This window comes from Mesoplodon densirostris, chromosome 11 (genome assembly GCF_025265405.1).
Source record: "Mesoplodon densirostris isolate mMesDen1 chromosome 11, mMesDen1 primary haplotype, whole genome shotgun sequence".
Classification (NCBI taxonomy): domain Eukaryota; kingdom Metazoa; phylum Chordata; class Mammalia; order Artiodactyla; family Ziphiidae; genus Mesoplodon; species Mesoplodon densirostris.
This window is the reverse complement of record NC_082671.1, coordinates 85,278,387-85,294,833: the sequence shown is the minus strand read 5'-3', so window position 1 is coordinate 85,294,833 and position 16,447 is coordinate 85,278,387. Positions and strand designations below refer to the sequence as shown.

The window sequence follows — 16,447 nt, the reverse complement described above, 5'->3', positions numbered from 1 at the left end:
GTGATTGTTCACATGCCTCAGGACTATACAATATCATTTACAAAACTCCATGGCGTATCACTCCTTTTAGGTTGGCCAAAAAGTTCCTTCAGTTTTTAAGTAAAAATAAAAGACACATTTTTCATTTTCACCAAGAACTTTATTGAACAACGTATTCACCCTTTTGTTCCACTACCTTCTGCCATTGGTCAGGAACTTCATAATTCCATCTTCCAAAACTTTTTATCTTTGTGAGCACAGAAATGTTCCAGGTGCCTTTTATAGTCTTCCAGGGAATTGAAATTTTTTCCATTAAGAGAATTTTGTAAAGACCAAAATAAATGGAAATCCGAAGGTGCAATGTCTAGTGAATATGGCTGATGAATCAGAACTTCCCAGGCAAGCTGTAACAGTTTTTGCCTGGTCATCAAAGAAACATACAGTCTTGCGTTACCCTGATGGAAGATGATGCGTTTTCTGTTGACTAATTCTGGACTTTTTTTGTCGAGTGCTTCTTTCAGTTGGTCTAATTGGGAGCAGTACTTATTGGAAGTAATCGTTTGGTTTTCCGGAAGGAGCTCATAATAGAGGCCTCCCTTCCAATCCCACCGTATACACAACATCACCTTCTTTGGATGAAAACCGGCGTTTTGGTGTGGTGGGTGGCAGTTCATTTCGCTTGCCCCGTGATCTCTTCCATTCCACATTATTGTACAGTATCCACTTTTCATTGCCTGTCACAATTTGTTTTAAAAATGGAACATTTTCATTACTTTTAAGCAGAGAATTGCATGGGGAAATACGTTCAAGAAGTTTTTTTTTGCTTGACTTACGTGGAACCCAAACATCAAAGCGATTCACGTAAACAAGCTGGTGCAAATGATTTTCAGCGCTTGATTTGGATATTTTGAGTATGTTGGCTATCTCCCAAGTGTTGACTGTTCTCAGTTAATGTCTTGATTTAATCGCTATCAACTTCAACTGGTCTACCCGACTGTGGAGCATCGTCCAGTGAGAAATCTCCAGCACGAAACTTCACAGACCATTTTCGACGCGTTCAATCAGTCATAACACCTTCTCCATACACTGCACGTATCTTTCTTTGCGTTTCAGTTGCATTTTTACCTTTCTTGAAATAATAAAGCATAATATGCCAAAAATGTTGCTTTATTTTCTTCCATCTTAAAACGGCTACACAAAAATTCACCAATTTTGATGAGTTTTTTAAAAAAATGCACACTAATATGACAGCTGTCACAATACAATCTAACAGAAATTTTCCAATTAAGTTAAAGGCAACTAAGTGCTACTAGAGCCATCTTACAGAAAAAACCAAACAAACTTTTTGGCCAACCCAATATTACTGATGAATTGATTGATTAAAAAAAATTTGTTAGCACGTTTTTTTGCAGGCATTTGGGATAATGCTAAGTGGTAAAGTTCAAACCCTGTGTGGTGGGGATGCAGGAGAAATGGGCCGTGGACTTCATCTGGTGGCTCTTGGAAGACTTCTTGGATGAGGTGGGGTTTGAGCTTAGTCTAAAGGGTGAGTAAGACATTTACAAGGGTTTCATAAGGAGAGCGGTCATCTGGGTGGAGCACTGGAGATACAGAGATTCTCGGACTCAACTTCAGAATCTCAGGGGTGAGGCCCTGGTACGTACGGTTCCGACGTGTAACCAGGGCTGGGAACTCAGGCTTATTCAGAGACCAGAGAAAAGTCTGAAAGGCTGTCTCCGGGGCGACAAGGAGAGTCCAAGCCAGCTATTCTCCACCTCAGAAGAAGATCGAATAAGAGGAATTAAATGAAGCACAACAACTTGGTTTCCTCTGAAGATGAAGTTCCTGGATGTGAAGTTTGTTAAAGACACTAAGATTTTTACCCCATATGGCAAGGAAAGGCCTTCTTCAGAACCGGAAAGAAAATGCAGTTAAAACCAAACCAGAGGGCCTCCCTGGTGGCGCAGTGGTTGAGAGTCCGCCTGCCGATGCAGGGGATACGGGTTCGTGCCCCGGTCTGGGAGGATCCCATATGCCGCGGAGCGGCTGGGCCCGTGAGCCATGGCCGCTGAGCCTGCGCGTCCGGAGCCTGTGCTCCGCAACGGGAGAGGCCACAACAGTGAGAGGCCCGCGTACCGCAAAAAAAAAAAAAAAAAAAAACAAACCAGAAAACGGGGCAGAATCTCATTTGTCTCAAATGGCCTATGCCAGGGGATGACAAACTTTTTCTGTAAAGAATCAGAAAGTAAATATTTTCAGCTTTATAGACCATAACAGTCTTTGTCACAACTCTTCAGCTCTGCCACTGTAGCGCAAAAGCAGTGTTGGGTAACGCGTAAGTGAGTGAGCGTGGCTCTGTTCCAGCAAAGCTTTATTTATGGACACTGAAATTTGAATTTCATACAATTTTTACATGTTATGAAATATTATTCTTCCTTTGATTTGTTTTCAACTGCTTAAACATGTAAATTCTTATTGTTCACTAGAGCCAGGAGGTAGAAACAACCCAAATGTCTATCAACCGATGAATGGTTAAAAAAAAAGTGGTGTATATACACAATGGAATATTATTTAGCCTTGCAAAGGAAGGAACTCCTGTCACATGATGCACCATGGATGAACTTTTGACATTATGCTAAGTGAAATAAACCAGTCACAAAAAAGATAAATACTGTATATAATCCCACTTATATGAGGTACTTAAAGTAGTCAAATTAATAGAAACAGAAAGTAGAATGGTGGTTGCCAGGGGCTGGGGGTAAGAGAGAAGGGAGCATTGTGTTTAATGGGTAGAGAGTTTCAGTTTTGAAACTTTTGAAAAGATTCTACAGATCAGTAGCGCCACAATGTGAATATACTTAACACCCTACTGTACTGAACACTTAAAAACAATTAAGATGGTAAATTTTATGTTATGATTTTTACCACAGTTAAACATTTTTTTAAAAAGAAAAAAGTTAACTCTTACCTTGAAAGTCATAGAAACGGGCGGTGGGCCTGCAGTTTGCCAACCTCTGGCCTATCGATGGCCAGTCTGAGGGCAAAAAAGATGGCCCAAATCAATGCTTCTCAAATGTCCCCACTGAAAGATCTTTAACAATGCGAAAGGGAGAACGCAGACTCCCAGTGGGGTCTTCCCGCAAGTCTATAAAATTATTTTAAATACTCTTTCAAATGAGGTTCATGAAATTTTTTGAATTCTAGTCCATAACACATGTTGTTTTAATGTAAAATTGGCATTCACTGTAAAAATCAGTAAAAACTGATGTTCATGCAGGCTCAGAGAGGGTGAGTGACTTAGTCAAGGTCACAGAGCTAGAACAAGTCAGTATGGGACTGGATACCCAAATTCCTGATTCCAAATGTATACTTGCCACCTGAGTGGGCTGCCTTCCCATCAGGCTTTGGCTGTCTATTCCCAACTCCTACCCGCATCCCCCTCAACACTGAGGCAGTCTCCAAAGTACTGAGGCAAACCGCTTTTGAGTTTCTACCAAAATTCATCAATTCATAAGTTTAATACCATCAATTCTTACGTTTCATATATTATTTGTTCTGTTATGTTCTAAAATATTTTAGTTTGATATATTCTAAAACTCATTTTTTTCCTGTCCTATCTAATTATACTTCCTCATCCATCTGTATTTTTTTAAACCATCCACAGCATCCCATTCTGTTATACATTATGGAATGTTAAATTATGAGGGAACAAAGAGATTTGTTGTTTTTTTATACCCAACATCCATTTTCTCTTGTGGTAGATTATATTATTTGTTCAGAATTCTCCCTTTTTCCCTCCTTTTCCTTCTTCCTGTCCCATTGACTTTAGACTTGGCCATATGACTTGCTTTCCCCACTGGGTTGTGAGTTGACATGAGGGTGTTCTAGTCCTAAGCAGAGGTTTTGAGAGGCTCCATGTGTCTCCACTCACTTCTCTGGAGCTCCTGCCCTTCCAGAAAGCCACGTGTCCCACACTGAGCCCGTTCCTTCAGCTTGGGTCCCAGAATGAGAAAAACATGTGAAACAAACATGAACCCAACCAACCAAGACCCATTTGTTGTTTAAGCAACCCATTTGTTGTTTAAGTGAGTGTTGGGGTTGTTTGTTACACAGTATTACAGTAGCAAAAGCTGAGTAATACACCCCTTCTTTGGGAGCCAGGGTTTTTATTTTCTTCAGGAGGCTCAGCCCCCACCTCCACTCTTCATCTGTAGGGTTTATTTGAGCTGATCCTCCTCCATCCTGCCCCAAGCACCCTCCAACACATCACATTGACTAACTCCAGTCTCTGGTAAGACGTCTGCTGTTCTTATCAAAGCTGAGAGAGCCTCATTCTCTCTTGGCTAGCAGAAATGAATGACCCTGTCACCTGCTATAAAGGATTCCTGAAGAAATTTTACTCATAACCCATATAATCCTAAGTCCTATCTGTTTTATAACAGAAGCATAAAAATAGTGTGGATCACACAATACTAAATGCCACATCTCTTGGCTACTTTTTGATAGTGAGAAGGAAAGCACAAAAAACAAATGGCAGACATTATGAACTGAGTGTTAACGTCTCCACTAAATTCATGTTAAAACCCTAACCCCCAATGTGATGGTATTAAGAAGCTGGGCCTTTGGGAGATAATTAGGTTTAGTTGAGGTCCTGAGGGTGGAGCTCCCATGATGGGATTAGTGCCCTTTATGAAAAGAGACACCAAAAAGTTTGCTTCCTCTCTCTTTCTCCTTCTACATGTGTACATGGAGGAAAGGCCATGTAGGGACACAGCAAGAGGCGGCCCTTTACAAGCCAGGAAGAGGGCCCTCACCAAGAACCAAATCTGCTGGCGCCTTTATCTTAGACTTCCCAGCCTCCAGAACTGTGAGAAATAAATGTCTTTTGTTTAAGCCACCCAGTCTAGGGCATTTATTATAGCAGCCTGAGCAAAGACAGCAGAAGCTGTCTTATGCAAGTTACAGAAGCTGCGGACACCTACAAGTAAAATTTGTTCCCCGTGCCTTGGGGAAGAGCAGTGTCAGCTCTGAGTTATTCATTCTAACAAAGAGCTTGGCATAGTGGTATGGACAACCTAAAACACCAGGAAAACTTAAGGAGGTCTTCATTTGGTCTGGGAAATGCCAAGGCTGCCCATGAGTGTTTCAGGGGTGCCTTAGACAAAGAGGCATTTCGTCAAAACAATTAAAGTCTGATGAAAGCATGTACACCTTTTCTCTCTTACATATCAGGATTCAACAAAGATTTGTTGTGAAGATGTACAATAAAAATCATGAAAGTCACTGGTTTAAGATATGCTTGGCTTTGGTATACACTTTTTAGATAAAGCAACAGTGTTCTGAATTGGATATGTGAGATATTTTCTCCCTGAGAAGGAAAATAAAATAAGTTTACATTCTCCCAGTCCACAGCTAGATCATACAGGGACACAGAGTGAGCTCTGCTGAGTGACAGGAGAAGCCCACTAGGGATTAAAACAATAATCCCTAAAGTGTAAAATCAGCTGTGGAAAATCAGGGGTTGATAAACAGCCCTCTCCCCCATATCTTCTCCTTCTTCTCTCCTACCTTTCCCCCAGCCCCCCACACCTCATGTTTTCCCACCCTTCTCAGAGGTCTGGTGGGCCTTGTCCCACTTCTCACTGAACTATCCATGCCAGCCCCAAAGCAAATGCTGCCAAGTGGACTGTCCTATGAGTCAGGTGCCTTGACCTGGTACTAACTAGAGTAAAATACATCCCTGCCCTTAGAAGCCCACAGTTAGTAATAGTGAGAGATTCGTAAACAAATGATCAGAAAGGTTGCAGAAATAAGAAACAAATAAGCAAGTGGAGGAGCTCTTAGAATGCCCTTTGGAAAGCACTCACGCCCCTGGCTCCCAGGGAAGCTGACTTAATTGGTTTGGGCTGTGTATAGAGATCAATAGTTTTCAAAACACTCCCCAGGTGATTCTAACTTTAGCCAGGGCTGAGAACCACCCCCGACGTATTGAATCAGGAACGCTGGCGATGAGGTTAAAACCTGTGTTTTAACAAGCCCCCCACGTGATGCTGGTGCACGCTTAAGTTTGGGAGCCGCTGGTCTGCGCTGCTAAGGGGCGGAGGTATGGGAATGGAGAGGTCCAAAAGGGGAGCAGTTGGGGCTGGCACACAGGGCTGGGATGAGGGACTCTTCCGCACCCTCCTCCTTCCTCTAAGCCTCAGGGCAGTGGACAAGCTCTCCCGTCAGAGTCTGGCCTGAGCCCTTCGGGGTGGGCGGTCCTTGAGGGATAGTGTGGTGTGGACTCCAGTTTTGAGACCACGGAGCCTCCCTCGGAAGCCTCAGTCACTCGGCTCCGTGGCCGCTGCTCATTTCGCTCCGGAGTCCCTTAGCAGGCAGGAAAGGTTGGGCCTGTGGCGGGGCCATAGCGAACGGCCAGAAAGGGCTCTTCCTGGAGAATCCTGGCTTCCAGTTTACGGCTTCTCATCCTTTTCCCCAAAGTGGGCCCCCTACTCTGAGCGCTGGCTTTTTTTTTTTTTTTAAATCCCAGACAGGAACTGTGTCCATCCCCTGACAAAATCCGTGCCTCCTTTTCTGCACATGCAACATCTTCTCATGCTAAGCAATCACACCCCCACCCACGAGCAAAGCAGCCCTTGGCCCAGAGCACCCGGACCCCACTCCCGATGCCCCCTGGCCCTACAACTCTTCCATCCCAGCTGACAGAAAACAGCGAGTCCAGCGGCCTCCCCACTTCGGGCCTCCCCGCCCAGACCGACCGACCGAGCAGGGCAAGACCCCACTGCTGGGCCCAGCACAGGGACCCCCGAGGGGAGAAGAGGGATCCCCCGTCTCGCCACAACCCAAGCTCAGCCCCTCGGCGCGCCGGGGGCGGCTTCTCTGCGTTTCTGGCCGAGCTGCCCGCCCCCCCGTGGGGAGGGGCTGCGGCCACGCGGAGTCGCCCGGGGTCCTGAGGCTCCTCCCCGGGGGTGGCCGAGCAGGAAGCGGGGAGAGCGGCGGGCGGGGGCGCGGTGCGGGGCCCCAGGCGGCGGAGTATGCGCGGGCCTCGGCGGCCAGCCCCGGCGCACAGCCGCGGCCGGGGCGCGCGGCGCGGGGCGGAAAAGCCTGTTTACACAGACTGCACACCGCCTGGGGAATAATGCAGTAAAGGAAGTGAGCCGGCTCGGCCTGACTGCTCCAACTTCCTGCTCTCACACACACCAGAGGAAAAAAAAAAAAAAAAAAAAGAGGAGCGAGAGAAAGAAAAAAAAAGGGGGGAAAAATCAGGATCTCATTACAAGAGCAACAGACCGTCTGCAGACGCCTGTCAGCATGGAAAGTCGGGGACTTTCGCCCGGTTCCTCCTAGAAATTCCCCCGAAGAAGGATCTTGAAAACTCCCCCGCATCTGGGTATGTAGTAGGGTCCGTGCCTGTTGCTCGGACAGTTGCAAAGTTTCGTGGGGCTTGGTTTTTTCTTTCTTTCTTTTCTCTGGCTTGGTGGGGGTGGGGCGGGTGGGCACCGCGTCGGAGGCTGCAGGCCCGGGGCTGGGGGCGGCCGCGGGAAGTGGGCGCAGCTGGGATGCTCCTGCGCCGGGTCCGCGCGCCGGCCCGGGGGCTGCGGCCACCCGGCGATGGCACACCCCGCCCTGGGCTGCGCTGTGAGCCCGGAGGAGGGGGCGCTCGGGGGAGCGGGCGGCGGTGAGACCTGGGGTCCCCCTAGGAGGAACGGTGACTGGAGCCGGCTGCGTGCCTGGAGGCTGGACCACCGCTGACCTAGCCGGGGCTGGGGCTCTCCTCGGGCTGGCAGTGGGCACCGACGCTCGGATTCAGGGAGAGGACAGGGGTGGAGAGGGAAGCGGAGGGCGTGGGGAGCCGAGCCGCGGGGCTGGGGGCCGCGTCCCCTCTCGCTCGGCAGGTGACCCCCGCCCGGGTCCCCGCCCCAGGCGCACGCCCAGCCGGACCTTTAAAAGCCGGTGGAGTCATTACTGGACATGGTTTTGGAGGAGGACCGGGCAGGAGATGGTCTTGGAGCCCCCAGCACTTTGGGCTGGGGCTCTTCAGCTTGCATCTGAATGTTGGCCTGTAATGCTTCCGTAACTTTTTGGGGGAGGAATTACGATTTTGGAGGGCTTAAAAAAAAAAAAATTAGAGGTCTCGGTTTTGTTACGTTTTCTGAACCGAATCGTCCTGAGGACAAGCTGCAGTTAGGCGGCGGATGGAGGTTGGAGAAAGAAATGTTATTTCAGAAACTGCAAAAGGGGCTTTTTAGAAGGAAGAAAAAAAAAAAACGAGTGTCGGCAGAGTTTCTGGCTTGTCTGGAAACGGCAAGACTAATTGCCATGCGCTTCCGCTTTGAAACTGGCAGCAGACAGCATCTTGAAAATGACTCACTAGAGGAGCTCACAAAGAAACTGTGGTTTGCTCCTTCTCAGGTTTATGTATTTGTGCCTTTTACAGTTTCCTTTGTAGTGTTCGAGGGGTCACCCGCCCCTTCCCCGCCGGCCCCCTCCCACCCTCCCGCTTTTGGAAGTCCCTGGCGGGTCTTTAACTCCCCCCAGCACCCCGGCCGGGAGGGGGGACGCTGGGGGAGGCTGAGTTGTTTTTGGAGTTGGCTGGGGAAGAGGGTTAAAGGGATTCTGCTGCTGCGGGGGAAAAAGTTCCCTGAATTTTCCACTGGCTGCTGCAGGAAGAGAGAGCCCCTGTAGTCATTGCTAAGTAATGTCTGCACACACACCAACTAATCTCATTAGGAGTTTCCGCTGCTCGGCACAGGAGGGGTTTTGTGCAGCCACTGTTAGCCGGGGGAGCCCTGCGCTGGAGAGGGAGACAAGTTACGGCTTTATTTACTTAGAGGGGCAGCCGCCCAACGAACCTTTTCAGGGCAGCATCTTGAAAACTTTGAAGTCATTTTGGCCATTTTGGATTTCGAACTCACAGGTTTTTCTCTCCCAGGTGTGTGTGCGTGTGTGTGTTTTCTATTGCCCAAGCACCTCAAACACACCCATCCTCTCGCGTCTGTGCTTCACTCTTGGCGGGGGAGGGCGGAGGTGACGAGAAACCAGGCATGTTCCGGGCATCTATTAATGAGCTCAAATTGATTTCTGAGCCTTACTGCCAAACAAAATACCCTCCCATCTCTCTCCCTTTTTTTCTGTCTCTCTGTGACACACACTTATTTGGGAAAGGTCAGTTATGAGTTTCAATTTATGGGGGTTATAAAATTACAAATTGTGTTAAGAGGGCACGTGGGTCAGACAGTTAAGAAGACTGTCCCTAAGTGTTTTTGGAGTTTCCAGTCATGATCCTGCCTGCAAAAACCCCTGATGGTCATTCTATGCCAAATATAGTAAAGGCCTTCTGGCCTTTTTTTTTTTTAAACCTTTAAATGTTGCAAATGTGTAGAGTTACTAAAAAGGGTAAAGAATTTTAAGGAACCTGATTGGAACTGTGGGGCTCTTTTATTGACAAGGACACGCTGCTCTCTTGAGGGTTTTTTTTTTTAAGGTGTCCGTGTTTCTCTTCTGGTGGCAAAGCATGTCCTAAAAACAACCCAAACAGCCCGAGCAGGGTGTGAGTCAGTGGACATGAGTACAGGATGTCCCTAACACCGCACCTGGTGCAAAGTAGATGCTCAATAAATTGTTGCATTGAAAGCTGTGAGTAGGATAACAGGACTTATATTAAATAGAGAAGGAAGAAAGCTTTCCAAAGTCAACATCACTTTGCATGACCACTCTTAAGGATGAAGGTTGTTAAGTATTCTCCTTTCAAGACTACATTTCCTTCAAAATAAAAAGGGGATAATTAGAGTTCTTCGTTCCGATAAATTATTATTTGGAATGAATAATGTTCATTTATATCAGTAGTTCTCAACTGGGAGTTATTTTGCTCCCCAAGGGACTTTTGGCAGTATCTGGAGACATTTTGGTTGTTATAATCACAGGGGGTTCTACTGGCATCTAGTGAATAGAGGTCAGGGATGTGCTAAACATCCGACAATGCCCACAAGGAATTTTCGAGCCCAAAATGTCAGGAGTACCCAGATTGAGAAACTCTTGTTTACATTAATGGTGATGACAACTTTTATATGCATTCATACAAGGAATAGGACATTTAAAAGTCATCACTGGCACGTTTCTGCCATGTGAATAACACAGTATGCATGAATTTTCTCTCTTTTCGGTCAGTAATATGTGTGGAATGACATGTAAATAATGACAGTGTGATGGTGTACCTTTGTGAGCTGAATTAGACCATCTCTGAATCTCACTCACTTGGTACTAATGCTTTTTAGACCAGAATGGCAATAGCCCACATGGGGGAGAGCACAGCCCCATTTGAATTTTGAAGTTTGCTAAACATTTATTAAAGCCCTCTTCTTTTTCTTATTAAAAAATAATTTACTAATTCAAACCTGGTAATGTACAATCACAGTAACTCTGAGATCATATATTGAAATTTATAGTTGTAATAACTTTTTAGAACTTCTCCTGAAATCGGTTTTAAAGGGCGTCCAGGCAGTGCGTATAAATTAAAATATTCCTTTCTTAGCTGTCATGTATCGGATTTTGTGCGTCCTGTGCTACCCAATTATGTATCTGTAGGATTCAAAAAGCCAGTATGGTTGCAAAACATTACCTAAGACAAAACAAACCCAAAACACTTTAAAAAAATTATCTAAGGATGTGACTTCCTGGAGTAAAGTCTTTTTTCGCTGATGGTGAATTACTGCTTACTAATTAACGGCTTTACTCCCTTCTAGTCCCAGGGAATGATTCAGCCATCCTCATGTTTCCTAGACCTGGGGTTCCTCATTAAACTTTGGACAGAGAACCCATTTCTTTTATTCTGGCTGTGACCTGGCTGTAGGCAGCTGGCTTCTGCCCCTAAGGGCTGGTACCTGCACATATAGATGAGTGGTCCTGGTCATTTATTTAATTTGCCACTCATGGCAAATTTTTCTGTATGTCTAAGGCAAGAGTATTTTATGTTTTATTATTTATCCATAATTCCCCTTTGCCTTTGTAGATTGATGACATATTTGAGATTACATTAGTATAGCAATATTTTCTAAAGGTTAGTTGTTTTTTTCTGTTATAAAAAATATTAATATGAATTATCTTAGGAAGATGCAGAAAACCACAAAGAAAAAAAAACATCTATAATCCCTCTGTTAACATTTTGGTGTATATTTTTCTGGTCTTTTAAAATACATATACACACAGCTGCACATGCACACACATAAAATTTTTAATTGGAGTCACACTATACTTTCTGTTTTGTAGCTTATTTTCAGTTAACGTATCATGTAACACAGTTTAATAACTGGTACTAAGACCAAAATTACCACACATAGAGCTCGTATTTATTGGTCTAATAAATGTGTTGACTCAACAGTGGATTGACAGAATTTCTACATGAACTTGTTCAGTGTTTTTGTCTCTGTGGCTCCAAGTAATGTTCTAAGAATGCTGCCCTCTTGAAAGACTGAATTCATATGTGCTGTGCAGTTTGGGATTTTGATGAGTTTCTCTATGATTTAAGGATGAGTCATGATTTGCAGTAGAATATCAAGATGTAGTAAAAGGAAGTCCAGGGTGCGACACATCAAAATAGAATGTTCAGTGATGAAAACAGAGAAACTAGGTTAGACCAAAAATACACCTTGAACTTCTCTAACTATAAAGGAGGGAGGAAGGTGCCTCTTGCACACTTGGTGACTCTTTACTTATTACTGTTTCACTTTATATCAGTAAAGTTTCCAAACTTTGAAATTGGTATTTTAAGTAGATTTTCAATTCAAGAGTACTATTGCCCGTAGCCAGTTTGAACTGAGATCATGTAGCTTTTTGGTTGAAACCATGGCAGTGAGAACATGAAAACTCCAGTTTTGCCACTTATAGTACAGCACCAGTAAATTGAATGATCAGAGTGTGCGTGTGCGTGCGCGCACACTGTTTTTGTTTTGTTTTTTATTAAGGTATAGTTGATTTACAATATCGTGCTAATTTCAGGTATACAGCTCAGTGATTCAGTTACACGTATATATACCTATATAAATTCTTTTTCAGATTCTTTTCCCTTGTAGGTTATTACAAAATGTTGAGTAAAGTTCCCTGTGCTATACAGTAGGTCCTTGTTGATTATCTATTTATATATAGTAGCATGTAGTATGTTAATCCCAACCTTCTAATTTATCCCTTCCCACCCCCCTTTCCCCTTTGGTAACCATAAGTTTGTTTTCTATGTCTGGGGTGCACTGTTAACAAATCCTAAGGGCCTCCAGTCTTTTAAGTAGAAATTTGACCCTCCATTATCCCTACCCACAACCGAAATGAAAATGGCCTTTCATCCATTACTGGAAACTTACATATATGTCAGCAGTTTAAAAGTAAACTTTGAATTGATCATTTCAGTAAGTTGTAATTTGGTTGATTTGCCACTAGGAATTACTCATTGACCACTTCATGTGTTTTAATTTACAGTTGCTGGAAAGTAATTATTAAATTAGGAATTAAATGGGATTATTTTATAATTGGCTGTGAGAGTTATTTGCATATTTTTAAAGAAATTAAGATGATGGTTATACTAATATATTCTGATTTGAATTGGACTAAAATGAATTTACTCACTTTAACTTCTTTAAAAAGAAGTTCTAAAGCACACAGTATCCTAAGTCTTTTTAAAGCTACCATATCTAAGAACAATTCCTAATGTTCCAGGTATAAATATGGGAGTGATGGGGTAGGTATAAAACACATGTATCTGATACCTTCTTACACTGTTTGGTGAGGTTAGGGGTGGCTTACTCCAAATAGAACGAATCTGAGACTCTTGGTGTCTTTTACTTTCTTTCACTGTTGTGTAACTTATGTACATGAAACTGCACAGCTCTTAAATGTTATTGTATACACCTATATAATCCCCACCCCCTACCTCTAAGTAGAGAATACTTCCATCACCCCAAAACATTCCCTGGCTATTTTTAATTGTATTATGGCAATTTCATGACTCTACCATGTTATTATACCCCAGAGCACCTGGATAAGATACTGCAGTATTTTTATTTAATCTACTTGGTTAAAAATAAATCATCAGAACGTGTGGATTTCCTCATCATCCAATAAGAGGAAAAATCCTTTCTACACTATTTAATATCACTTACGCTAACCAAAAGTAATATGTATGCTGCAGGGAAAATGTAGATTCCCTTAAAACCAATTGTGTTTAGAGGATATCGCTTAATCTCCCTGGACCTCAGTTTCCCTGGCTGGAGGGCAAAGTGGCTGGAGTAGAGAGGTTGGGATGATCCCTTGCATCCCAAAGTCCTATTCATCTGTGCTCTTTTTTAGAATAAAGAACTTGGATTCTTCTAGGAGTTGTGAAAGTGTAGAGTGAATGTTTGCTGTCATCCGCAAAAAGCTGACTTTGAGACATATGCAGCAATTTTTAAAAACTGTTTTGGGGTGGAAAAAGGGATTCCCCTTAAGTTTCCCCTTCAATCCCATGGGGGCCCCTTGTTGAATAAGGAACACCTGAGGGAAGGTCGGTAGTAGCTGCTGTGCTTCCTTTCCTCCTCTTTTTGAGGTTTGTGACAGGCACCACTCATTTCTAAAGACGACTGCCTTGTTCTTGGGGACACTAGTGACTGTCTCCAGGTTGGGTGCTGAGTAGGCCCCAAGATCTTGATCACCAGGTCAGGGCCCTACTCTTTCCTCCTGATAGTCTTTGAAAATGATGTCCATCTTCCACCGCTGGATCTGAGGGGTCCACCTTTCCCCTCACCCTCTTCCTCTGGTCCCTTCTCCGCCCACAAGCTAGAGCAACCCTTCCAGCACAGATCCGACTTTTTCGCTGTTCTGCTTCCAATCTCCCAGTGGCTTCAGCTGGGATAGAGACCAAAAATCTTTAATGTAAGCAGCATGCTGTGATTTAGGCCAACTACACTGGCCTTTCCTCAATTCCTCAAATGTGTAACGTGCCCCCTGGCCACTGGGCCCTTCTAAATGCTGTTCTCTCTTCTGGGAATTCCCTCCTGGTCCTCCGCTCCCATCGATTTCTCTCACTCCACTTTCGAGCCAGTGTGTAGTCATCGGTCAGGTCTCAGCTCAAGCATCTCTTCCCTGGGGAAGCCTTTGCTGGTCCTCCAGATTAGATCTCCCCAGTCACCCATCCCTGGCCTTCGGAGCCCTTGCCACAGGCTTTACTTACAGGTTTCCTTGTTACCTGAATTCTTCCTCTGCAGATTCTTACTGTCCAAGCACAGGTACCAGTTTCAGATATATATTTCCGGAGATAGGGCTGGTGTTTCTCATTATTCATTAATATTCCTTATCCAGAACTCAGGAACCAAGTAGATTTGATAGCAGGCTACCCTTTGCTATCTGAAGTCACTGTCCAAACCCTAGAATTCATTAGATTTGGAAACTGAGGGATATCTGTGCGTGTATGTATCAAGATGTGTTTCACATCTGTCTTGCCCATCAGCCTGTAAGCTCCCTCTGGGCTTCATCTGCTATTCTCATCCTTGGGTTTATCCCAGCCCTTGTACAATACCTGGCATTCGTTGAGTTAAAAGCAATCGGAAGGGGGAAAACTTTGTCGCCGTAGCTCCTCTCTTTGCATTTTGCCAGTGGACTTGATAAAGCACTTTATTGCTATGCCTAAATCCAACTCTTTCCTAGACAGTCAATTATTTGAATTAATAAGAGGCATATTTCTTGGTTAAACCAAAGAGACAGCCAAGAGGATCCTGTATAGAGGATATATCATTTTCCAGAATTTTTGTCCAGATTTGTAGGAGAAGTGAATGTACAGAGATCAGGTGTGTTAACATCTGAGAGGACAAACTTTGGCCCTATTTGTTGATATCAGTGTTATACTCAGAATGGTTGGTTAACAGTTACGTAGTTTATAGGATAGTACAGCTTGAAAGAATCTCAATGTAAAGTTCTTCCCATGTTAAAATGAATCGTTCTACAGCAAGGATCATAGTCCTTTATCAAGACTTCAGTTGACCAAATTTTCATAGATCCCTTGGACTGAATTTCGTAATATTCACTGGTGAAATTGCTTCCTCACTTATACTAAAACCTGTGTGTGTAGCTTTTGTCCATAACCTTTTATAATTAATAAATGACATTTCTAATCGAGTTTTAAAATACTGACACTGCCTGTGTGATGATGAAAGGATGAATGATTAAATACCTAAATTGGTTTTGGTCGAGGGCTAGATCTGCTGGTAATTTCAGCTGGGTTTTGCCAAGGAGTGGTTTGTGGATAGTCAAACCTTGATTAACCATAATGTGTAATTAAGCAGATTTTTTTTCTCCCTGCACTTAATTGTCAGAGATTAAGACAACCACCACCACCACAACAGAATAAGCCCCAGAATTTATTCCACGATGTGCTCCTGGGTAACTGTAGGGTCTGTCTGTAGGAATTAACTGCAGGGATTCCTACGTTGTCTCCACCTGTAAGTCCTCATCATTTTCAGAATGGTGATACTGGGGCCCAGAATGATCAGAATGCTCTATTAGCTCTATTAGGCAAGGGGAAGGGCTGTAGATGTGAGAACTATTTCCTAACACTAGTAGTTAAGAAGAGTACATCTCTGGTTAATACTCAGTGAACTGGAAATGTAACTTCCACACTATTCCCTTACTGGAGTTTGGAAGGTTTGCATTTAGAGGCTAAATATAAGCCATTGGTTGTTGGAGATAAGCATTGGCAGATGAGGAGAGTGTGTGTGTGTGTGTGTGTGTGTGTGTGTGTGTGTGTGTGTGTGTGTGTGTATTTGGGTGTGCCTCAATAAATGTAGCTACAAGAGGAATGCATGAGTCTAAGACAATGGGACAGTATATGATCTCAGTTTTTTTTCCTTCTCTGTAGAGTCAGCCCTCTCATGTAGGATTCAAGCCCCACTTCTATACAGAGGATTAGAGCATAAGGAAATGTTTGCTAAAGCTCTCCATCCCAAAGAATCATTATTTCATTGTGAGAACTCAAGACAGAACTTAGATTTTTGTTATAGTTTTCAGGAGAGGAGAAAGCTCAGATGCCTTATAATTTCAGCAAGCCCCATACAGAACATACAGGAAAGGACCAAACCATTTAGTATTATTTGAAGACTGTATGTGGAGGCGGCTCCTTCATCTTCTTGTATGGTCTTGCGTTTTGAAATCCTCTGGAATCTAGAATTCATGAGTGTTGTGGGGAAGTTATTTTCGCTAAAGTTCCTGCCTGTTTTTCAAGCTCCAGATACTGACCATTTAGACCAGAGGGTGTTGGGTAGTAGAGCATGGCTGGGTTTTTTTATTTTTTAAAACATTTTAGAACAAACATCTCCAAATTCTCCAAGTGACATTCTGAGACAGGGTTGGAACTGATTAAACCCCAGGCAGAGAGAGAGATGCTGACACATCCATGCTGAGCCTATAGAGGAGGGAAGAATGCCTGTTGATGGGCCCACTTCACCTCTGATAGTCG

At 43.9% G+C, this 16,447-nt stretch overlaps 1 protein-coding gene across 2 annotated transcripts in view; it reads left to right on the top strand.

Annotated features, from left to right (window-relative positions):
• Positions 1 to 6,985: 6,985 nt before the first annotated feature.
• ELK3 (ETS transcription factor ELK3) overlaps positions 6,986 to 16,447 on the top strand; it is a 71,490-nt gene continuing 62,028 nt past the window's right edge. Inside the window, exon 1 of one of the 2 annotated variants that reach the window (XM_060112271.1) lies at positions 6,986 to 7,369. The gene's annotated coding sequence lies outside the window, so the exon portion shown is untranslated. The remainder of the gene's footprint in view (positions 7,370 to 16,447) is intronic. The other variant, XM_060112272.1, reaches the window with a different exon arrangement.